The sequence below is a fragment of the Camelus dromedarius genome, chromosome 1 (assembly GCF_036321535.1).
Source record: "Camelus dromedarius isolate mCamDro1 chromosome 1, mCamDro1.pat, whole genome shotgun sequence".
In the NCBI taxonomy this organism is placed as follows: Eukaryota; Metazoa; Chordata; class Mammalia; order Artiodactyla; family Camelidae; genus Camelus; species Camelus dromedarius.
The window spans coordinates 104,517,531-104,543,446 of record NC_087436.1 but is presented as its reverse complement, the minus strand read 5'-3'; the positions used below and the strand labels follow the sequence as shown (position 1 = coordinate 104,543,446).

The 25,916-nt window shown below is 39.5% G+C and overlaps 1 protein-coding gene across 2 annotated transcripts in view; it reads left to right on the top strand.

Annotated features, from left to right (window-relative positions):
• Nucleotides 1-25,916, top strand: part of RBPJ (recombination signal binding protein for immunoglobulin kappa J region) — a 199,408-nt gene that overhangs the window by 56,113 nt on the left and 117,379 nt on the right. The gene's annotated exons all lie outside the window — the stretch shown is intronic.

Here is a 25,916-nt window from a genome sequence, read left to right as displayed (position 1 = left end):
AATTTCAGAGTGGCTCTGGGAGAGGAGTGTGTCGGCAGTTAGAGACAAGTGGGTGGCAACGATTCCGGAGAGCTTCCCAGAAGCGGTGGGGTTGCAGGAAGATATTTAAAGACGAGGAGGCAGGTGGCTGGGCAGATGGGGGTGGCAGGGTTTTACATACTCAGGACAGCCGGAACAACGGCTTGCAGGAGTGAGTGGTGGCGGCTGCAAGACGCCAGCTTTGTTGGAACAAAGCAGCAGGTGAGGGCCAGAGAGTCCACACTCCAGGCACCCAGGGAGGGCTGAGGCAGAATAAAACCCTTGGCAGGGAGATGGCGGCCCCATTTGCCTTTTTCAATCAATCAGCCAACGATTGAGCGACCAGCCTTGAAGCAAAGCCCCGTTCCCCTCCCTCCCCCCACTCTGTGCCCCAAGCAACGGCTATGCAGATAACACTTCAGCTTCTGAGGACTTCTTCTCCCTCCTGAAGCCACGATCAGCCGTACAGAAATTTATTTTTATTATGGAGCTCCTATTTCTGCTTTTGCCATCACCACAGATCAGTTTGGGTTTTGTCTCCCAGCCAAGGGCTTTTCATATTTTCCAGATCACTCAAAAGTCTGTATGGGCTGCCTGGAGCAGGTTTAAGGAACAATCTGAGATTTCTTTCTGAATAAGCAGTTATTTGTACTTTGTTTTGCTTTTCTTGGTTACTGAAGAGAAACAGTGACATAAAGTAAGCACTGCTAACACCACACTGAGCAGCACAAATGTCAATGGTAGTGACTTTACAGATAAATAGTCACATTGTCAGGCGCACAAGAGTCTCATTGAGGAAATCTGTGCAGTGACTGCTAACAGGGTTAACACTTTGGGCACAATGTAATCAAGGAAAGAACTGTAAACCTTGCACAGAGTGACTTGGGAAGGTACTAAAAGGAAATACCAACCCAGGATCCTGGGATACATACACTTCCAGAACAGTCACAGTGCCTGGAGGAGAGAGAGAGGCACAGAGAGACACAGAGAAAGAACCTGACAGAGTGGAACTTTATGTTTATGGGGAAGTGGAGAGCATTCCTTAATTATTTCAGTGATTATGGTAAATCCAGTTACACTCTCTTTTATTCTCTGTTTTAATCATGGTTCTACTCAAAGCCAAGAGATTTTTTAAAAAATGAGATGTAAAATGCATTTTACCACTTTGCAATATTTTTCTTGTAAAGGATGTTATTGTAAAGAGAATAAAACCCTTTTAGCAGAAATTTAAATAACTGAATACTTAGAACTCCCACCACCCCCTTCTCAGAGCTTTGGCAGATGACAATGTGGGCAAGATTTGTGTGTCCTGCCTCCCTGTTTACGGTTGCCAAATTTAGCAAATAAAAATACAGGATGTCTAATTAAATTTGAATTTCAGATAAACTATGAACAATTTTTTAGTGTAAGTATATTCTGACCATTGCTCGGGACCTACTAAAAAATTATTTGTTGTTTATCTGACATTCAAGTTTAACTGGGGAATATGATATCAAGCATGTGTGGAATCTAAAAAAAAAAAGAGAAAGAGGATACTAATGAACTCATCTACAAAACAGAAACAGACTTGCAGGCTTAGTAAACAATCTTATGGGTACTGGGGAAAAGGGAGTGGGAAGGGATAAATTTGGGTAGTTGAGATTTGCAAATGTTAGCCACTAACATAAAAATAGATAAAAAACAAATGTCTTCTGTACAGCACAAGGAACTGTATTCAATATCTTGTAATACCCTTTAATGAAAAAGAATATGAAAACAAATATATGTATATACATGCATGACTGGGACATTGTGCTGTACACCAGAAATTGAAACACTGTAACTGACTATACTTAAATTAAAAAAAAAAATTAACTGGAGATTCTGTATTTCATTTGACAACACCATTCTAACTGACTATAGATGTGTAGTTTATTTCTGGACTCTCAATTCTATTCTCTTGATCTCTAAATCTTCACACCTATACTACACAGTCTCGTGATTATTGTAGCTTTGTGATAAGTTTTGAAATGGGCGAGCCGAGTCTTCCAAATTTGTTGTTCTTTTTAAAGACTATTTTGGCTATTCTGGGTCTCTTCTATTTCCACATGGACTTTAGGACCAGCTTGTCAATTTCTGCAGTGAAGTCAGTTGTCATTTTCATAGGAATTGCACTGAATCTGGGGATCGGCTTGAGGAGTACTGCCACCTGAACTGTATTAAGTTTTCCAATTCATGAATATAGGATGTTTTTCCATTAATTTAGATCTTCTTTATTAATTTACGTCAATGAAGCTTTGTAGTTTCCAGTGTACAAGTCTAGTACTTCTTTTGTTAAGCTTATTCCTAAGCATTTTATTCTTTTCAATGCTGTTGTAAATAGGAACAACTGATTTTGATATACTGATTGCTGTAATACCTAAGAGTGTGAGTTTGAAAATCCATTGTTTAAAATTTACATACTGATTGCCTGCTACAAGGACATTAACTTTTCTGGGAATTTCATTAGCTTGGCTCTTTGGGAAAATACTGCTGCCATTAGCTAAGGGATCATAAACACATAATCAGATTATCAGTTCAGATAAACCCCTGGAAGTAGGAAGAGGCAAGAACTCCACAGGCAAATGTGCTGTACTTTTTTTTTGTTTGCACTCTTTTTCTTTTTTCTGCCAATTTTTTTTTTTTTTTGAGGGGGAGGTAATTAGGTTTACGTATTTATTTATTTTTAAAGGAGGTACTGGAGATTGAACCCAGGACCTTATGTATGCTGAGCATGTGCTCTACCACTTGAGCTATACCTTCCCTCCCTAGAGGTGCTGTACTTCAGTACTGTAACCGCCAGTTTCTCTTACTGGACTTCAAACTCTGAGAGCTAAAACAGGGTCTTCTGCACAGTTCTGTCTCTAAAGCCCAGTCTGGTGCCTGCTGGAAGTGTTTTGCCTGACTCATCGACTAAATGGAGCGGGTTAAAAATGGCACTGCTCAGGGGACAGAGCTCAGTGGGATCTTATCTCACTAAGGGGCCTCGCAGCCCACTGTGGTCAGATGTGGCTCATTTACAAGCACCCTGTTCATAAAAAGAAAGGTCTATTGGGCTGTAAAAGTATTACCTGTTATCTATAGGATGTGCTGTAATATTTTTATTGCAGTCACTTTAACTTTTTTAAATATGTGGTACAGCAAACTGTCCTTTATGATTCTTGTTCAAGATTCTCTTGACAATTTTTGAGTTTCTCTTTTTTAATATTCTTTTCATTACTGGGTCCTTAGTGGGATTTTGACTGGATTCAATAACATTTTTATATTAACTTGAGAAGGATTTTATTATCATGATTTTTTTCTAATCCAAGATTTTGGTACGTCTCTCCATTTATTCAAGGCATGCTTTATTTCCTTCAATAAAATTTTACTGCTTTCTTCCTATAGGCTCTAGACTTCCCTTGTTAAATTTGTTCATGACACTATTTTTAAAGAATTTATTTTGTAATTTCTATGTATAACTCATTATTTCTAATATACAGAGAAGTTATTGTTTTTAAAAAAATATTTGTCTTAGCAGCCACTATGGAAAACAGTATGAAGTTTCCTTAAAAAAACTTAAAGTAGAGCTACTATATGATCCAGCAATGCCACTCCTGAGTATATATCTGGAAACTACAAAAACTCTAATTCAAAAAGACACATGCATCCCAATGTTCATAGCAGCACTATTTATAATAGCCAAGACGTGGAAACAACCTGGAAACAACTGGAAACAACCCAGGTGCCCATCAATAGATGATTGGTTTAAGAAGATGTGGTGTATATATATATGTACAATTTTTATTCAGTCATGAAAAAATTGCCATTTGCAGCAACATGGATGGATTTAGAGAATATTATGCTTGGTGAAGTAAGTCAGACAAAGACAAACTCTATGATATCACTTAAATGTGGAATCTAAAAAAAATAATACAAATGAATCTATATTCAAAACAGAAACAGACTCACACACATAGAAAATAAACTTATGGTTACCAAAGGGGAGGGGAGAGAGAAACAAATTAGGAATATGAGATTAGTTGATCGAAACTACTATACATAAAATAGATAAGCAACAAGGATTTACTGTACAACATAGGGAATTATATTCAATATCTTATAATAACTTATAATGGAATATAATCTAAAAAAATAACTGAATCACTGTGCTGTACACCTGAAACTAACACAATATTATAAATCAACTATATTTCAACTAAAAGATTATCTTATACTCAGTTATTCTACCAATTATCTTATTGGTTTTAATATTTTTAATTGAGTCATTTAGGATTTCTAGACATAAAAGCATATTATATACAAACAAAAATAACTTTGCCTTTGACACAACATTGTAAAATGACTATAACTCAATAAAAAAAGTTAAAAAAATAGATACTTCAAAAAATAAATAAATAACTTTGCCTTTTCTTTTTCAATATTTGAAATTTTCATTTGTTTTTCCTATCTTATTACGTAGTTGAACCTCCCAAATAAAGCTAAATAATAGTGGTAGTATTTATCTATTACTGAAGTCAAGAGTATTTGCTTTCAAAATTTTTCTAGCCAATACAAACTTTAATACAAAACAGGAAGGTAAACTATATCATTTTGGGGATTCAACAACAATTATATCTATAATATAGACATTAATATAATAACATATATACATATACGTAAGGATATATAATAGTGAATAATTCCCTGAGAGCACACTAAGCTTGAATCTCCGTGGGATAGAAATAGAGACTTGGAGGAATTTTTCATTCCTTAAATTCTTAAAAGAAGTGATGGGAGAGAGAAGCCAGGAAGAATCTGATGTATCCAAGATGGCAGATTAACAGTTCAAAGATTAGGAACAGCTGGGGAGAACAAGAGACCAGAGATCAGAAAGCAGGATTTTCTTGGGCAAAAGCCAAAAACACCAGCTGGGAGGTGACCACTATGTCAAAACAGTTTCATGCAGAAGCCAAAGAGGGAATACAAAACTCTGATTGGAAAGAATCTTGAAGATTAATAGAAAGTCTTGACAAGCAGCTTCTAGAACAGAGATTTTCAAGCTCACAAAACATAACTTCCTGTTGGTATCATCTTCCTAGTGGTATAGTGGCATTCCTTGCCTAGCATAGTGCCCTGTATACAGTTGGTTATCAAAAAAAAATTTGGTAGTTGTGGAATTAATAGACAAGGAGAGAGAGAAACAAGAACACCTAAAAAACGAAAAAGAAAAAAATGGCATTATTTAATACCAAAAGAGATGACTTTTGGAAGGGTCTTTTTTTTTTTTTTTTTTAAGAAAGCATGTTATTAAACTATAGCATGGATAAATAAAGGTGTACAAATCATATAGCACAATAAATTATTACTTCCAGCTACCTACCACTGAAAACAAGAAACAGAACATCACAGTTCCCCAGAAGTTCCCCTTGAGTCCCCTCCTAGCCTCTACCCCCTCCAAAGGTAATCACAAAACAACATAGACTTATTTTAGCTGCTTTGTAACTTTGTATAAATAAAATCACACAGTATGTACCTTTTGTATCCGGCTTCTTTTGTTCAGCATTGTGCTTCTGAGATTCCTCCATGGAGTTGCATGTAGCAAAATTTCTTTATTTTCACTGCTGTATAATAATCCATTGCATGAATATACCACAATTTATTTATCCATTCTATTGTTTATGGGCATTTAGGATGTTTCCAGATTGGAAGTATTAAGAATAGTGCTGCCATGAACATTTTATAAGGCATATGTCTTTGGATGAACATGTATAAGTTTCTGTAGGCTGTAAGTCAAGGAGTGGAACTGCTGGTCACAAACATTTATATTTGTAGCTTTAATAGATATTATTAAACAGTTTTCAAAGTGGTTATACCAATTTATGTTCCTACTAACAATATATAGGTGTTCCAGTTGCTCTATACCCTCCCCAACCCTGCATTGTTTCTTACATTTTAAACATTCTGGTGGATATATAATGGTATTGCATTGAAGTTCCAATTTGCATTTTCCTGATGACTTATGAGGTTTAGTGACAATTTGGGGGTTACAAATTAAATCATGTCCACAGTAAAATACCTAACAATTCAGAAGTATAAAAAATAAAGCCAGTGGATTTGTTCCCAGGTTTTGGCACTGAAAATAAAAATAAAATGTAAAGCTGGTGGTATCAGTTTCCTAGCCTCAGAAACTGAGACTGTATACTGTAAACACAAGTTTTCTCAAAGTGGAGTTTGTGGAACCCTATGTTTCCACAGACACACTTTTTCTAAGTCTGTACATTTTCTTTATGAAATGAAATTTTGTACTTACATTTTGGAGATCATCTAAAATATAGTTTAGGCATTCTTTGGATCATCTGGATGACCAGCTTCTAACCAAGTATTGCCAACCAGCATTGGTACTCTTATTCCCTATTATATTTATGATTGCCATGATGCCAAGTCAAGGAGTAACACACAAAAATAGACACAAAGCTAGTAAGTTCGCTCCAATTGCAGTCCCAGTAACACGCACTGTAGGAATGAAGGTTTTTAAGTGGTTTGAATAGAGAAAAGTTGTGGAAGACCAGGATCATCACAGTAGGGAGAAACCGGATGAAAAGAATCTAACGGAGTAGTCAATTCCGTTCTCACAGTGAGGGTAGCCAGCTGCAGTGATGTGGACCACAGAATTTCTATAGTTTTGAATAGTTGCCTTTTAGTATAATTTTAAAATTTGTCTTGGGTTCTATCATTGCATGTGTAAAAACTGCAAGTATAAGGAGTTTGTAACTAGTTTTCTGTTCATACATTTTAAAGCCACGTTCTTTGGACTAAGTTAAATCAATAATACAATTTTATTCTCTATCAAAGGATTGCTCAAGTCTCAGAAACACTAACCTAGCAGGTAACTCGATGCAGAATTTCCAGGCCAGGGCCTTCAACATGGGAAAATATCAGCACAAACAACCATACAGGCCTTTGGCTGGAGAACATCAGCTTTTGACCTTGAATGTGAATTTGAATATACATGTTTCTCTAATCCAATCTCTATCAGAAAGACTGGGCCTAGGGACTAGGCTGGTTTTGCTTCCTAACCTGTTTCTACCACATTTGAGCCTCAGCTGCCTCTTCTTTAAACTAGAGATTAATAATAATACGAAACTTGCTATCAGGATTATATTTAACATATTTAAAGCATCTGGGGAATATTACTGGTGTTCAATGATAGCCACTGATATTACAGGGACATTTGACCTGTAGATTTTGAGGATGTTCCATGAGCTTTATGTCATGTTTAAGTTCTTTCCATACTTGGGAAAATATTTTAAACTGAGTAACCCAATATTATACATATAATCATAAAAGCTCTTAGATTGAAATCCAATTAATTGAATTTTTATCAACTTCTGGTTAGTTAGATAGTTTAGTATTTCAACCCTCCATGTTGGAAATATTTCTGAAGTCTGCCAATTCACTTTTTATCCAGTAAAATTTTGTAGATTTGCCTCAGCATCCCCAGTCAGACTAAAATCACTGAAATGTGAATGTCTACATGGGTATAAGTAATAAGGTGTCCATGAAATTGAACTAAATCTATCAGATCATAAACCAGAAGTTTATTTTTATATGTATGAAAATCTTGATACCTGCTTGCTTCCTTGTGATGGATTTTTTTTTCTATAATTGGAATATAATGAAGGAGAGATTCTTATCCCTCTGAGTTTAGAAATAGTAACCATATTTTAAACAATTATATGGTCTAAAGCAAGACTGGTGCAAAATGATGATGTTTAAAGCTTTTGGAATTTTGCTTTACTTATAAATTCCATCTTTTCCCATATTAGTAAAAAGAATATTCAGAATAAGTTTGGGAAACATGCCTAATTGTTTCTTCTCTGAGCATCAGAATCTGTCCTGTTCTCCCCATTTCAAATGCAGCCATCTTGGTTCACATCATCCTGCACCAGATGCACAGCATCCTAGCTGGTTTCCTAGCTCCCACCCTAGCCTCTTCCAATCCACTCTCCATACAAAATGTGAGATTGACCTTTCTTAACTGTAAATCAAATCATGTCACCACCTGCTTAAGACTCTCCAATGGTTTCCACTGCATGAGGAATAAAATCCAGTCCTTGGCTGTGATGCATACAGCCCTACCTGATCTGTCCCATGCTTCCGTCTCTCACCTCTACTCACACCACTGTTCCCCTTGTTCACTGTGCTGCAGCTCCGTGGGCTTTCTGTCTCCAGATACTCCAAATGCATTCCCATGTTAGGGTCTTAGCACTTTCTGTCTTGGCACTACCACATTTGAACCTCAGCTCTTCTTTGAACTAGAGACTGATAATAATCTGAAACTTGCAAGTTTGCTATAAGGATTATATTTAACATTTTTAAAGCATTGAGACAGAAGAAGAAGGAGGAGGAGAGGAAAGGAAAGGGAAGGAGGGGGAGGGGAGAGGAGAAGGGGAAGAAGAAGGAGACAAGAGAAGAAAGGGAAGTTCTTTGCCTAGTCCTCTGCCTAAAACGCTCTGTTCCACAATCTGCACGGTTCCTTCCTTTTCTAACTCCTCAGAGACGTCTTCCCTCCCCACACACACCATCACTCTGCGTCCAACGCTCTATTTTATTTTCTCTTAAGTATTCAACACTCTGGTTTCATCTGTATCATTTGTCGGGTAGCTGGCTTATGCTACAGCATCTCTCCCCCTAGAATGTAAGCTGCAGGAGTGTCCTGTCACTCAGTGCCTAATATGATGCCTATACATGGACGTCTCTCAATAACGTTGCTTGAATGAATGAATGAATGAATGAATGAAAGAATGAATGAACAAATACCCAACTTCAGAAGTCACCTCAGTTCTAGTCCTGGCTTCTGAGTAATGGAATAACCTCTGGCAAATACTGAAACTCTTTGAACTTCGGCTTTCCCTAGAAATAATCAGTATGCTGGTCTAGATGGCCATTAAGGGCGCTCCCTATTCTATATGTTCATGGTTCATATTCAAATATTATTTCCAATTTCCCGTCCTTTTCTCCTCTCCTTCTCCTCCTCCTTCTTTTCTCTCTCTCTCCCTCCCTCTGCTCCTCCCTCTGTCAGCAGCAGCACTCCCTTGGATTCACCAGCAGTTCTAAACCAGTTGGAGACACTTTATGCCTAAACACAAACCTTTCGAGGATGCACGGTCCCTAGACAGTGAATTGTCCTCACAACTGTTGTAGTGTTTCTTTTCCCCTGCCCAGCCAACCCCACCAAAACCACACCCTCCACTGCCAAGCCACAGCCCCACCCTGCCCTTGGAAATAAAAATGGAATAGAAGGATCCCTGGCTTCTGAAAAAAAATATGCTGCACAAATTTTAACTAGTATGATGTTTCTAGAGAAATCAGGGTGCAACTCAGGATTGATAATAACTTTAAAATTTTTTTCTTGTATAATAAACTCCATGAAGCTAATAGGATACAGTGATATCAGATTTTAGATAATGCCAGAGAAATGTCCAAATTACTTTTTCTAGGCCACACCTAATTACAATGACTCTCCTTGTATATGTTTAACATGTAACCACTTAGTTTACAATATGCTAGAAATAGACATTAAAAACAACACAGTGATGACTAGACAGCAATGTTACACATTAGAACTTACATTATTTCTATTTCAGATCTTGTAAAAAATGATCTTAAGAAATGAAAAAGGGAATTTCTTTCATGTCTAGAAGAATTGAAGTCAATATCAGATTTTAATTTGCTTGTAAGCGCATAGCTACAAGCCAAGTTTTTAAAATTTAAAACCATATGAAGGCTGAGAATCACAGCATTTCTGAACTGAAAGAACATTGTGATCTTCATTTAACACATGGGGAAATTGAAACTCAGGGAGATCAAATGACTAGGCCAAGGTCATAGACCCCATTAGTGCTGGAGCTGGAACAAAACCTCTGGTCTCCTGTCAATGGTTCCATGCTTTTCTCATCACACCCGGCTGCCTTAATGAGACACTGGTAACTTGCAACTTTCAATCATATGTACCAACACATCACAGAACATGGTAGGTTAGAATATAAAACCATGAACTGAGAAACCACTTGAAGAATTATATTATTAATTTATGTATTTATAGTTCTTGCTAATATTTGTTCGAGTTTATATGTCAAGTACTGTACTATGTGTCACTTTTATTTATCCTATTTTATCCCCAACTGGCCCAAGGGCTAAGTAATAATGACAGTCACTTTTCTAAGCCTTTTACATCTAACAAGTCATTTATTCCTCATAACTACCCTACAAAGTAGTAGTATTACTTCTATTTTATAGGTGAAGAAATTAAGTCATAAAGTGGTTGAGTCACACTGAAGTTCAAACTTAAGTACATCCCCTTAAACCAATCCGAAGGCTACTTCTCTGTGCTATTCCATGTACTCATTAGTTTCTACTTTGCTATCACCAAACATTAGAAGAACAAGCAGCTTAACCCGAGCTGCTTCTCCCTGCATTCACCTAACTTCTCAATATTAGCTGGCAGTAGAGACATTTAAAGACAGAGGAACCAAAAAGGAGAGTAGACTATCTGCAACCTGAATAACTTGGACAGCCCAGGATTTCACTATATCAGCAATGCTTAAACTGCAACACGTACGGCTGTGGACCATGAGAGCACGTTTTCTGCACATGCTGGCCTGGTATAAAAATATAATCTGTAAATTACTAAGTGGGCTAGATTTTTTTCCACAAGAAGGAGCAGAACCACATTCATATTACGTCAGTCAGTGGGAAATTTGAGGCAAGAATACGTGAAGAGGTGAGGAAGCGCAGGAAATGGTCTCAGTGGCTGCGGGCAGGCTTCAGGAAGCATCAGTTTTCTTCTCATTGTAATAGTAGCTCTGGTCATTCAGTAGCAGTTCTAGCTGCCCACCACATTCAGGACTTGACTTCTCTGCTGCTGTCCCATCTCTTAGCCTGCTCACTACGAGCTGACTTTTCTGTATTCCCCTCTCCGACCTCTCTCTCCTTCCTCTCTCTGTTCTTGGCCTCTCTTCTGCCTCTATTTATCACCCATGTTTGTTTGTTTGTTTTCTCCTGAAGGGTTTCCGATCAAACCCCATGAGAAAGAGAGGGTCCATGAGTAGATCTACTGGTGAATCGAGTAGATGGTGCTCCCATTGGGTAGAGGGATCCCCAGATCTGTAGATGACTGCCTTCCCACTCCTCTCCTCACTGCCTCACCAAAGACACATCTTTCTGTCCATTAGCTGCAGCCAATGTAGCAGGGTCATAGAGAACAAAGCATGGACCTATATGTCTAGAAGGGAACCTTGAGCACAGCAAATAATTTGGATGGCTTGTCTGGTACAAATGCAAATCCTATTTCATGTACTGATGGTGTTAATCAGGGCAAATGCTCTTACTGAAAAAAAAATTATTAAACTTAAGGGTAGAAACCAAAAAATAAAGGGTCCTTGCTAACTATTTTCTCCTTGCAGACTTCCGCTAGAGTTCCCTTTTTAGCTGCGGCATACTCAGAATTGGACACCCTCAACTTCTTTAATGCCCTTGCTCCTCAACTCTCTTCCCTGTTGAATCTCTAGTCAGAAATTTTAGTTGACTCAAGATGCAAAAAGCATCTGTTACCTGTCTTGTTCTTTTATAATCCAGAGGTTCTGATAAATCTGACATTTTTAAATGGTTAAACAATGGAGGTTTTTGAAGTTGTTTTGTTAATGGGGTTGACTGACAAGGGGATGGAAATCATAGGACAGCTCAGTTGCAGACCATTTTGTATTTTTGAAGTCCTCCTCATTGAAATGCCACTCCCTTCCTCCTTTGTACTTCCCTGGGGCTCTGACTTTGCCAAACCATAAAATGAAAATCCTTCACAGCCCCATTCAAAGATCCTCTCCTTTTCCATGAAGCCATCTGGTTTCCTGAATCCACGTGATCCTTCTTTTCTCTGAACTTGGTATCGTCTCATTGCCTCTGCTGTTCATGCATGGACACGTCTTGCTATAATTACTTTTAGGAAACCATGAATTTTTGCTTGTTTATGGTAAATTCCTCACAGGCAGAGAAAATGAGCAATGTCTTATTCCCTAAGCCACCTAAAACAGTATCTTGCATATAAAGGTATGAAAAAAATAGGGGAGGGGGATGCATGGGAAAAGGCATGATTGTGCCCACTTTATAGATGAGAAAGTTAAAACACATCATTTGGGAATTGGGGGAAAATATTGCTCATGGTGGCCCTAAAGTGCAGAAGCAAAAAAAGAAACGATTTAAAGGTAGAAGTAGAGGACTCAGGCAAAGAGTAAAAGAAGTAAGAAGAAAAAGAGCGAGAAGAGACAGAAAAGGAGGAGATGCGTCACTGGATCGCTAAGATGAGCAAATAAGCAGCAGAGGAGGGATTTTTTTTTTAAGAGGATGAGATGAGAGACAAAAGCAGAAGAAAAAGGCAGAAAAGCACTTTTATCATCTCCTTAGGAAAATGCTTTATGTCAATCAGAAGAGCTAATTTGAGCTTTGGGAAGTAGAGAAAAAAAAAATGAGGAAGGCTCTATCCCTTGGTAAAAGGTAAGAGAACTGAGAAAAGTAAATAGAAGATAAAGGGGAAGAAGAGAGGGAAGTGGCTGATCCTTTTTTTGGTTATTAAAATTATTCCACACACAATCGAGTTTTGACAACTTTGCAAAATTAAAGGGAAAAAAGAAAACCACATTGAAAGGAACTGAAGTCTAGATTATACTTTACTTGTTACATGAAATATTTGACTATACCTTGAAAGTTACTTCCACCTTCTGCTTTAATCTAATGATGATGTAGACCCAAATAGCACCTGGAGATGTTGAATGCTCCTCCAGGACCGGGAATGTGACCAGGCATGTGATGCTTTGAGTCTGAAATTCTGTGCAGTTTGGATAATTGCAGGCCAAATTTCTAAAGCATACGTTTAAATTCTTTGTCATCAAATGAGAATTTTTCAACCATTTTAAATCAGAACTTTCAGATGTCTAATCTGCAATGTCTTATAGTCATTCTAAGTTTGACACCAGAGTCCTGCCCATCATGCAAAGTATTGGAGAAAAATTAGTTCTAATTTTATTTAAATTAGAAACTCAAGACAGATACGTGACATCTTTTCTGTTGGCTTTCAGGACACCTCTCTTTAGGACACAATTTTCCTCTTTCCACTCTGACTGCTTCTCCTCAGTTTTTATTGAAGACTCCTCTTCCTGGATTCCTCCCTTATGAATTCCTCCTAGATTCCTCCATTTTTCTAGAATCCATCCCTGATTCTCTGCTTTTCTAACATTACACAGTTTCCTTGGATCACATGTTCTATTTCTGTTGTTTTCATTATTATTCAGAAACAGATACCTGCCTCCCCCATTCACTATCTGCCACCTAATTCCTCTCTACAAAGCTTCAGAACCATAATTCAAAGGCTCTGGATATCTACAGTGTGGTCCTCAGGCTCTGCAAACTTGTCCCGTCCAAAAATTGATCCTATTTCCTGCCTCCCTCCCCCAAACTTGTTCTTCCTGTCATCCATCTTGTTTCCCAAAGCAAAATACTGGATGTTACCTTTAATTTCTTATTCCACTACACACCAGGTTATTTGGTCACATGGAGTCTACCTGTTAAGTATTTCTTGAACTGTCAACTTCCTATCAAGCTTGGTTCACTCCTACTCATCCTCAAAGCTCCACAATAAAATCCTCCTGACTTTCCCCAGATTATGCTAGGTCCCTCAATTTTACTCTTTCATTTTACTCTGTGACTCTCTTTTATAGGTTGGTTTATGGTAGACTAAGCTGATATAACAAACAGACCCAAGTAAGTAATTATTCAGCCATCAAGAACTATTTCCTACTCACGTAACACTCCTGGGCTAGTGTTCATGTTGTCAGTGCCACTTTTCTCCACACATTTAGGGGGCCTGTCTCTTCTCTATTTATTTCTCTATCACACCCTATCACTTCTACTTAGATGCCATTGGCTAGACTTTAGTCACATGATCACACTCCTTTGCAGGGGAGGCTGGGAAATGTAGTTCAGCTATCTCCCTGGAAAAAGAAGCACACAACAGATTTGGGGGAAAAGCAGTCTCTGCCACAATAGCACCTGTCACAGTTGCCATTTTACATTTATTTATACAACTACTTTTTTTTAACTTCGGGAGGGGGAACAGAGGGAGTTAATTAGACGTATTTATGTATCTATTTAGAGGGAGGTATTTGGGATTGAACCCAGGACCTTGTGCATGCTAAGCATGAACTCTACCACTGAGCTATACCCTCTCCCCCCATGACTACATTATTAATGTCCATTTTTCCCACCAGATTTTAAGCTCTGTGAGGGCAGATGCACTTTTGTTCACAATCTGGTCTCAATAAGTCTCTATAAATATGTGCTGAATGAATCAGTAAATCCTTCCTAATTTAGATCTCTAGCAGATTTAGCCTGGAGCACTACAGCAGCCTCTCAACTGACCTGTCTCTTCTCCTCGCCCCCTCTGGAGTAAAGCCTCTCCACAGTGATCCTCCTAAACTCTGCCTTTGATCCTGCCATCTCTTTTCCTCTAAAACTCTTCTACAGCTCTTCATTGCCCTCAAAACTCTTGATTTTGCCATGCAATTCTCTTCCTGTTTATCTTCCCCACCTTACTTCTCATCACTGTTCTCTTTCCACTCCTTCCTGTCACATAAGCACACACCCTCACTCACACTCCCACAAGTACTCTCTCCCTTTCCAGTCTAGCCACACTGAAACCCTGACACCTCCCCCCAGAGCACCATACCCCTCCCCTGGCTAACTGCTCATTCCCTTCCAGTCTCGGCTTAGTTTGTCACTTTCTTGAGGCTACCCCTTGGCCCTCAGGATGGTGTTGGTGCCCTTGCCCTGTGCTCCCATGGCCCTCTGCCTACTGTAGTGGGTATTTTATGGTTTGCCTGAAGTTATCAAGTACTTCTCTGCCAGCAGACTGCCCTGCCACATCGTACGTTAAGTGTTCCCAGCACTTAACACATTGCTTAGCACATAGTCTACATCCTGGAAATAGAGGATGGATGAATGAATGTGATACAGAAAAATGGGGCCAGAGAGGATGGGCGAGTCCCAGGCCTCAGGTGAGTCCCTGGGATGCGCCCAGTTAAGTGAGGGTCCTTGGCTTTGTGCAGGAAAGAATTCAAGAGTGAGTCATAGTTGAGTAAAAGTAGATTTATTTTGGAGAGATATATACTCTATACAGAGTATGGGCTATTCTAAAAGGCAAGAGAAAGACCAGGAGGTGCGGGCTTGTTAGCTTTTACGGGCTTGGGAACTCCATATGCTAACAAGTAGGAGGAATATTCCAACTACTTTGGGGAAGTGGCAGGGATTCCCAGGAATCGGGCCACCGCCCACTTTTTGACTTTTTATGGTTAGCTTTGGACGGTCTGGATGTCTCATTTCCCATGCTAATATATTACAAGGTCTACTGGAAGTCAAATCTCCTGCCATCTTGGGCCTCAAGGTCTCCTGAGTGTTGAATCTTCAATTGCTCTGTCATTTGTTTAATGGTTGTGCCCTGCCCCCTTCCCTCCTGTCTCAGACTGGTGGAAGGATGGAGGGATGGATGGATGACATTTAGTAGGAGGAAAGTTGTGAGCCATCAAGTTCAACTTTTAAAAAGATCAGATATCACTGGTGACATCAGTTAAGAAAGCTTCAGTGATGGAAACACCCAAATTCCTAGGTAAAATCGTGCTAAAGATAGAAGTGTTAATTATCAAAAAGTTTTTCAAGTTTCTTTCCATAATCTTAACCTCTTAATCTTACTGCCAAAGTTCCAAAGAGGTGCTTTTCTTCTCTTCTGTAACATTAATTTTTAAAACCCAAATGGCCTTAAACTTGTACTTTCTGGTGGTGCAAATAGTTGATAAGTTGTCTTTTCTCTTGATTTCAATATAGAGCAGGAGATATGGTTACACAGAAGCCCAACATTTACTTTACCTCTTTTTCCTGGGACTCATGGAACTTGATGGATCTCTAGATCTGTGAAATATCAGAGGACCTGATTTTCCCCATGTCATATTTGCTTGTGTGTGCTCCAAAGTCTGGGAGCCCGAAGGGATGGGGCTTGGAGATGGGACAAGGCTTGTCCTGGGTCCAGCCTCCCAGTGTAAAAGCAATTCAGCAGCCAGAATAACAAACACCCAATTTAGGAATTTGCCATGGAAGCTGCCCAAGGATCATTCCTGGGTTCCTCTGAGTGTATTAGACGAGCTGGAGAAAAAAAAAAAAAAAAAAGAAGCAGCAACTCATATTCTGATGTAAATATCAGTAGTCTATCATCACCTGAGCAAGAACAATAGATTTCTAAGTGCTTGTTACTGCTAGAGGCAACGGAATGAATCTGATGAGGCATTCACAAGGCAGGAAACTTTACAATTTTGATCTAAGAGTAACAGCTACTTGCAGAAGTAGAAATAAAAAGATCCTCCTGAGGGGAGGGGATAGCTCAGGGGTAGAGCACGTGCTTTGCATACAAGAAGTCTTATGTTCAATTCCCTGTATCTCTATTTAAAAAATATAATAAAAAAATAATCTGAATTACCACCACCACCCCCCTCCCTGAAAAAAAACCAAAAACAAACAAAAATCTTCCTACTTAATTGACCTGCCCAATTACATCTGACATTCCTGTAAAAATAACCAAAGGAATGAAATGAATAAGTGTAAACTTCTAAACCAACGCTTCTATTCTAAGAATTTTACTCATCTAAATTTCCTGAAACTTAGTTGAGCAAGGCTGTAAGCTGTTTTGATTTTTGTATGGAGCGTAGAAGGGAAAGAACAGCACACGCTCTGATTTAGCGTCAACTTCCCTGTCTTATTTTCAGCCCAGTCAGAAAACCACGCTCTTTGCTTGCCTCACTCCTTTATTTTTCCAAAAAAGTATTCTCTTCTGTGTAAGGTTCTGATCCAAAATAATCAGGGTTGGAAGCTGGGCTGTTTTTGCTTCATTTCTGTGGCCTGAGTCATTCTCTCCAAGACCAGGATGCCCTCAGGGAAGATACAGAGGAAATGATGTAATTCTCTTTGGTCTCTTCCATGCTTTGGGCTTTTTCTTTGGCCTGAGCCTTAATGAATCTGTCTTCTAATTAGCCAGCAAGGAGTACAGTGAAAAAAATGTGGGTCTCCTGCCTCTCCCTTCCTCACTAGATGCTCACATACTGTTTTCTCCTTCCGAGAGCCCAGGTGATTTTGCCAGAATTAGTGCATAAATCTTCTCAGTGTCATTGTCAAACAGCTGGAAGCAAAGGTGTTTTCTTATGCCTACTTGACGAGTTGGAAACCAAAAAAAACAAAGTGTCATGTTCAAGGTTAAGCATTGCCAAAGGCAAGGGAGCAGCAGTGGAGGGGGTTGGAGGGGGCCAGGGAAGGCTAACTATCTCCCTCTGAATTCTTCAATTTCATCCCCCAAGCAAGGCCTTTTCTATGCAAATAAAGAAAGCAAAAATCTAAATTCAGAAAATCCATTTAGAACAGACTTCATATATTAACTCGATAAGCACACGCTCAGTTCCTGTGCATTTTGGACACCATATCATCTCATAACTTTGAATCGGTTTTCCTCTCTTTCTCTAATATTTGGCTTCTTAGTCTCTTCTGGTAAACTGGCAATTGGCAAATAGAGGTGCTTTAATTTGATGGGGGGAAGAACTGGGATGCTTAGACCAGGGTTTCCCCCCAACACTCGCACCCCGACTTCAGCCGACTGGAAAACCATACACCTCGGGGCTGTTCAAAGCACCTTCTCAAGTACCCTCCCCTCTGAGCCCCAGGACTGGCAGTTATTTTAACACATAGCTCTCCCTGTTGAAATGATCTGTTCAGTCTGTCAGTCTTTTAAACCAGACATCAGCTTCTTAAGGGCAGGGGCCAGTCTTAATTCATTTTGATAACCCCAGCACCTTAAACTTTAGTGGAAGCTCATGAAATGGCTTCTGGAACTAAACTAAAGAAAAGGAGGACCAGGTGAGGGGCTAGGGGAGAATTCGAGGGAGGGAAGTGAAGGGAGAGAGAGGGAGGGGATGCCCAAAGGAGAGAAGAGCAGAGTTCAGGCTGGCACCCCAAATTACCTTGAGGCAGCTAATACTTATTTTTAAGAAGGATCCAGGCCCTCAGAAGGAAGCAACACACTAAAGAGTTAATGGAAAGATTGCATGGAAACAGAAACTGGCCTACAAAGTCAACGGGTGTTCCTCAACCAGTGAAATTGCTGGGATGGTGGTTAAAAGACCTATTCCTGGCTCCACCCTGGACCACGAGCACAAACTCTTTGGGGACGGGACCTCAGAGATTTCTTAACAAGCACCCAGGGTACTAGAGTTTGAAAAGCATTGATGTGGTCTTTCCTGAATTTATTTCATCCCCCTCCATTCCACTCAGGTCCAATTAGTGCACAGTGTTTTTCATCAGAGACCTAGCTAGCCTTCTACGGGAAAGCCAGGGTTGTCAATTTGGAAAGACCAGGAGACTCTAGCATATCAACTATGATGTCCTTTTATTCGTTCTGCCCAGTGTCACTGCTCCACATAAACGTGCACGGACATGCTCGCATGTGAAGTGCACACGAGCTCGAGGAAGATTCCAGGTCTCTGCAGGGCCAGTGCCTGGGGTCACTTGCCTCATTCCTTAAAATGCCTCCTGTGCAGGGCAGCCCTTAGGCTGAGTCTGAAAATAAGGTAGGGGAAAAAAAGAGCTGTTTTTAGGGCAAAACCTCTGTGGACAAAATTCCTTGTATTTCAGGCCTTTGGCTTCTGTTTCTAGATAAAAACCAAGGGATATCTGCAGGAAAGAGAAAATGAAAAGGTTAATTCTATTTTCTAAAACTCACTACAGATTTGGTGACGGGTGAACTTGCATTTGGCCTTCATTTTTTCCAGTGATTCATTCTTCTTGGTTCCTGAACACCTGTTTAAAAACAGGGCTTTCTTCTCTCTGTCCTTAGGGCATGCCAACCATGTTTGAAACCATGAGGTAGGTCTAATACCAGGGGAGGGGTGGGGGGGTGGAGAAAAGTCCTATTTGATCTACATAATATATTCATTGTTTAAAATCATACATTGCGCAGAAAGCTGTGGTTAGATTTGTGGTGTGAAACAGGCAACTTGAAGCAAGCTCTCAGAGCAAGAGTTTCCATGCCCAAGGTGAATGTTTACATTATAGGGGATGGAATCCCTGTTAATACCTTAGGTTTTCCTTCCATGAAGACGGTGTTAAGTTTGGGGTTTTCTTTCCCTCCAAGTTTTTCAGGGCAGCCCACAATAAAAAGGAAGATTCACCCAGCAGAATTTACTTGCAGTGAAAACTGGCCTGTGTCTCCCAAGTTTACTCAAATTGTACGACTCCCTATTGCTGTCTCCCACTTCCCTTCTTCTCTTTTTTTCAGCTCCTTGTCAGTTAATTCACATTTCCTGATTTGGCAAACAGCAGCACCCGCCTCCACAGCCCCACCTCCTTTTTCTTGGGTAAAACTTCCTGAGTTGACGTTAAAGAAAACTGTTACCTCACCAGAGAGCTTTAGCAGGAAAATGGCATTTAGGTTTAATTACATAAAGCCCCACAGTAGTTACCACTTTATAAAATTCAAGTGACTCTTTTCCAAGCTCCCTGTTTTCCAAAGCCTGCTGGCTGGCAACCGCCCACCGGGAGGGTGGGATGCTGCCCGCCCGGGCCTCCTGGCCTTGGCAGGCAGCTAGGGTGAAGGCCCTCCCAGCGCTCACTGGCTGCAAGTGGCCGGCAGCAGAGTGGCCTGTAGATTTTCAAGGCCGTTCTGGAATCTGCAAGAAGAAGGGCATCCGTTACGAGACAGAGAAGAACCACTCTCTGGACCATTTTTACTCAATGACGCACACCCTCGCCCTCCTTCAGAAAAGCCTAGAAAAACTGGGCCAGGGAGCTAGTCACGCCACAGCCTCTGTCCCCTCATCGGCTTTCAGGGAGAGGTGGGAAGTGGGCTGTTGTTTTCATCAGTGGTGACCACAGCCTCCCTCCGTGGCCCTTGCAGTCACTCTCTCAGAGGCGGGGACTCCAACTGTTCCTCCCTCTTCCCGAAAGGGCTCCACAGTCAAGACTCGGTCAGCTCCATCGGCACCTTCCTGGGACTCTGCCTAGGCCCACGGTTGCTCCTCCTGATGGCATCTAAGTCATCCCTGACTTGAGGGAAAAGAGTTGATTTTTGATCCACTTCATCTAGGACAGCACCTGGTACATAGTGCTCAGTCAGTGTTTGTTGACTAGTGAATGAATTTGAGGAATTTCTGAAACCAGAAAGAAGATACAGGAGGATATACTTTTGGACTGAGGAGAATCTAAGATACCAGGGCCGGAGGGAAAGGATGGGACGGCATGGTGGAAGGCAGTGTTTAAGTGATGGAGAATTGCCTCCTTGGTCATTGAATGTTTACAGTAACTACAACTGATTGGGTGTTCTTGTTGATATGACACAAATGAAGAAGCAGAGGCAGAAAGTTTCTACATGCTTACTAAGCTGACAGCAAAAGAAAGTGGCAGGGGTGCCCGACTCCATAGGGTGGTGCCCTTTCCACCACACTGCCATTGGTTCCCTGACTCCCGTTCGGGACAAAGGCTAACCAGATTCAATTAACGTGCACCCCGACCTGGATTCAAATCCCACCTCTGTGATTTTGGCAAGGCTCTGAATCTCTGTATGTACCTGTTTCCCTATGAAGAAAATAAAAGGGTGGGACCTGGCATTTTATGATTCTACTTACACCTCCCAACAGCCCAGTGGGGAGGAAGGGAACGAGTGTTAATAACTCCGGAACAAGAAATTGAAGGCCAGGGAGACTGTATGACTGGCTGTGTGGTTAAGAAACATGTCAAGTCAGTGGCCCAGAGAAAAACCACCAGGGCAGGAGGTATCTTGACAAGTCACAATTGTCACCTCTTCTCCAAACCACATAGTTTTAATGGCTCACGAGAAAGACTGAGTGGCGTGCTAACTTTGAAGCTGTAGGGAATTTAAAGCTCTTTCCTTACGGTGACTAAAACAAAGCTTTAGAAATTGTAGCATGTTGGGGAGCCCTGAGGCTCAGGGATTTTGCAGGCCAGGCAGGCTGGATGTGAGGGTGGATGCTACAAGACCTGGTGAATCCACAGAAGTCTATTAAGATGCAATCTATGGAAAATCTAAAGTGGCCTTGGGCTCTAGGCTTGTACTTGCTTTGCTGTTAACACACTGGAATGCTGTCTCTGATGATTACTTTTCCATTTTCCTGGACTTGCTGGTTAAATGCTGTATGTGAAACACTTTGAATCATTTAAGTCGGGGAGAAAAAAATAAACAAGTCTTGACGTCACCATAACATCAGACCTACAGTAGCGGCTTTGATCGTTTGATGTTTAATTGAGCACATACTGTGTTTAAAAAAAGCTTTACATACTTTGAGTGTTAGGTTTAGTGTCCCTGTAGCTTTGGAGAAAGGTTATTTAGCAAAGAAATCTTTCTCTCTGTGTCCCTTGCAGCAAGGGCAGAGTCAAATATCTTTCTTCTTCAACCTGTGAAATCGGTTTTGACTTTTTTTTTTTTTCCTTTTTGTCTGGATCGTATTCTATCTTGGCCGGAACAGAATCATTGGGCCACATGATATAAGCAAAAAAGCCAAACTTGTAAAAATTGGGCTCTGATCCCACTCTGTAACACTAGCCTTCATGAAAAATCCAACATTTATGGAATTCCTTAGTTAATGATTTAGGAATCTCTACTCCACCCCTTGTACCACCAGACAAGAGCCTCTCTCCTTTCTTGGGTCTGGAGCTAGGCCACAAACCTGAGGGCTGTGGGGCCTGGCTTCTCCAATCCATGGCCCTTGTGGGTTACCCTTGAGATTTGCTTAGGTGAGTGCCAGCCTGGCCAGGCTGCAGGTGCCCAAGAAAGCCAGGAAAGCGCCAGGGAAAACTTGATCTGTGAAGAACATGATGTGAAGGGTACACAGCCTGTTCATTTCTTTTATAGGATTTAAAACTATCTAGGATGGCAGTGATACAGGAAAAGATGGCAAATGTCAGCAGAAGGGAGAGACTTAGCTTGGACATATGGGCTTACATTCTTCCCTGAGAGAAATGCTCTCCTGACCTGCTCTAGCCCCAAAAGCCCAGAGGAAGGATTTTGCTGGCACACTTAGGGTTTCTAAATGTATTACTTTTCCCTATAGGTTTCTGTCATGCTATTAAAAATTGGACTCAGCATCCATGTCATCTTTACAAGTTATTTGTACGTGATATCTTCATGTTCTTTTTCCTAGTTGCTGCTTATTTCATATTTACGTGCATATTTCATATATATGAAAATATATAGCTTGTTTCCCAAGCTAGCTCCTTTGCTGAATCTTTCTTGTGCACCTACTAGGTGCTAAGCAGTGTATATAGTATTGTGCCGGAGAATGCCAAGACTTCGACATTCTAAGTAGAACCTCTTCAGTGATTTTGGCCTTTTATCCTCTCTTTGCTCTCTTTGCTTTCTAGTTACTTTATCACATGTACTTCCTATTCATCTTCAATTTTCTGTCTAAAGATAAGGTGTTAAAATATAATTTTCAGAAAGATAAACCAAAAAAAAAAAAGAAAGAAAGATAAAACCATGACTCTCATACAAATATAAAACGAGTATGTGCTAAAGACTTTAACTCGTTAATTCATGAGAGAACCAGAAAGATGTTACAACCAGTTGAAAGGACAATTTGAAGAACAAATACGTATGTAGGCGATCTGGAATGCTGAGAAGGATTTACTAATAGATGAAAAATGGCCTGGCACACAGTAGGCACTCAATAAATGTTAACTGTTTGTGGCCAATGTCTGTCTGACCTGGTAGTTCTTAATAAACATCACTAAACTAGACCTGATTGAACAGAAGGGTGGGTGGGGTGGAGGAGGCTGGTGATCGGCAACTAGCCATGAACAGAGGGGCCACTCACAGAAGACAAGTCTTGCATAGCAGGCTGTTCTGCAAAAGATATTTGAAATGTTTACACCAATTCTCAGAGTCGCTTAGACTTGCTTTTAATTTAGGATGATTCTAAGACCAGACTAGACAAGCAGTGATGAATTTCAGAAAACCTCCCAAGAAGATAGCAGGTTTTCGCATGCCACACTTTAACTTCTCATTTTCAGGTAGAGAGAGGTGAAAGGGTTCAGGCGAGTGGAGGTGAAACTGTATTTTAAGTACTAAAATCATAAAGAGATGTTGCTCCTTGGGATGGAAGGGCAGAAGAGGAAAATCAGCTCTGTTCCACGGCCAGGAAAGCCCCATACCTGCCCTGGCCTAACCATGGATAGTGGCAAATGTCCAGACCAGATCATTCTCTGAGCCTCAGGAAACTGAGTGAAACATACTTTTTAAACTCTTCTATGGAAGTGTTTTTGTAGCTTTACAAACATTTGATTCAAATTTCATTTTTTACTGTTTAAAAATTAGTTATGAAAAGCAAATGGTTTGATTAATGCCAGACAAAGCATTTACCAGAAGTCCCACTCACAGCTTCATCCTCCCTCTAGTTAGGAGAGTGGGGTCAGAGTGGCCCCTACCATCAGGGGACAGTCTCCCTGGGGAGTCCTGCTCTGGATTAGCTGTCATACTCAGATGGGGCAGGAGTAGAATGACAAACCTACATGAGGAATTCCTAGTCTTAATATTTCCAATACCCTGCAAACAGCGATTTCCCATTACTGATGTGGATTAGATGACTGATAATTCACCTTTCTAATGTGAATCTTCCTAAAGGAGGGCAGTGGAATAAATTAATTTAAAAAGTAAACTGGAAAATCTTTAAAAAAAAGCAAATGGTTTTAAATAATGAAAAACTTCTGGAAATGGATAATGGTAATGATTGCACATCCTCGTGAATATATTTAATGCCACTGAATTGCACACTTAATGATTAAAATGGTAAATTTTCTGTTATATGTATTTTATTACAAGTTTTTAAAATTTAAAGCAAATTCATATTCAATGAGTTATATACTAAATTTTCAGAAATTGGAGACTTCACATATGCTATCTAGATTTTATGTAGACTTTGAATAAAGTCTTTAATCCCATCTTTATTTGAAGAACATCCTGACATCAAAAGGTGACTATTTATAAAAATTGTTACCATTTGCAATTACATTTATATCCAAATCAGACTTGTTTTGGTATTTATTGAGTAACCAAAGCTAAATACAGAAATACATTGGAGGATGAGGCTGTAACTATTTTCCATTAAGTCCTATTTCTAACTGTTTTTGTTAAACAAAAACAGCTCCTTGAAATGACATTATAATGAGGAGCTTTACTTTTAACATATAAAAAAACGATTTATGCTAAAAATGCCATTTTAATCTGTTATATTTTGGGATACTGTTGAGAACCCATTGCTTAAAAAAAAAAGTTTGAAACCACTCTACTACATCATTTTAAAATTCTCTCTGGCTTATTTATTGTTATAATTATAAAATATTTAGTGTTTAAAAAAGATTTATACTCTGCGGGTTGCTTTAGCAGCCAATGAAAAAATATAATATAAGCGAGATGTATATTTATCTTCAGAATAGGGAAATCAAAAAGATGGAAATATCCAATAAGTCTATCCCCTACCTTCAACTGGCTACAAGTAAATCATAGACATTAGACTCCTAATTTCTTAAGGTCTGGACAGAAGAGTTATGCTAATTTAATAGTTCTTAGTCTTGGTCTTATAATGTTATTTCTTAAAACCCTTTTGTTCTAATTTAATCTTCTTTTTCTGAGTTACAGAGCTCTTTCAAAGAAAGAGCTTCATCCTTTCCAAATTATCCAGACCAGGGAGGGCCTCCCTCCCACAAATTTCCATGCAAACGTGATGTGTATGTGTTTATCTAGGAAGAAGGTCATCGTTTTATCAAATTCTCAAGGGATTTATGAGACATAAATAATTGCCTTCATCCTTAATCCTCCTTTTCTTTTTGCTAATGTAAATCTTGCCTATGAATCATCTAAAAAGGAATTCTGCTACAGACAGTACGATCGGGTCACCAAGAGAAGTAAATCCTTGAAAAAGAACATGTCCATGTCCCGTGCATTTATCTCTTCTGGGATAAAATGTCAACACTATGTTAAAATCCCCATGCTACTATGAGATTGCACTTGTATTTTATTTTCCAGTTTCTAGGTAAATATGAGAACATGAACCAAAATCATCTGAGAAAAAAAAAAAACCAAAATAAACTAATACAAGAGACAGAGAGTTGAATGATAGATTTCATATTCAAATATGTATCCAAGAAATTTAAGTGATAACATATCAAATGAGCTTGATCTATTTCTTGACAGTTTGACATTATAGTAGAAGGAAATACTTAGTTGAGACCAGGAAAACATTGCTCTTTCGTTCTTTAAATGTAGACTCTGATTTTTTTAAAATAAAGATCTCTTACAGGATTTTCTAAAGCAAAAGGAGTCAGAAGCTATTGATTTTCTCTTCTTTCCTACTAAATGCATTTAAATAAGCTTTTTAATACAGTGATTTTGGTGGTTTGGTAAGACATCCAGAAGATTTAAGTCAGAGGTAAATGTTGAATAGGCCACCCTACTCCAACATATTCATTTTCTCGTAATACCCAAATTAATCAATATATCCAAATTAAAGGATTAAATATAGTCATGACTATTAAAAGCACCTCTCAGACTGGAAAGTTCTGTTGAATAGTACTATTCAACTGTTGTATTATGCTACCTACAAAATCCCAAAGTGAGAAACAAGGCTTGAAGAGAAAAAAGCTTACAGAATACAGGGCAACTGGCTTCACACTCATCGGAACGAACTATAGAGCATTTCCTTAATAGCTGTGTTGTTGGGTTTGTAAAGGTTGTCCTCTGCTTACTAACAAAC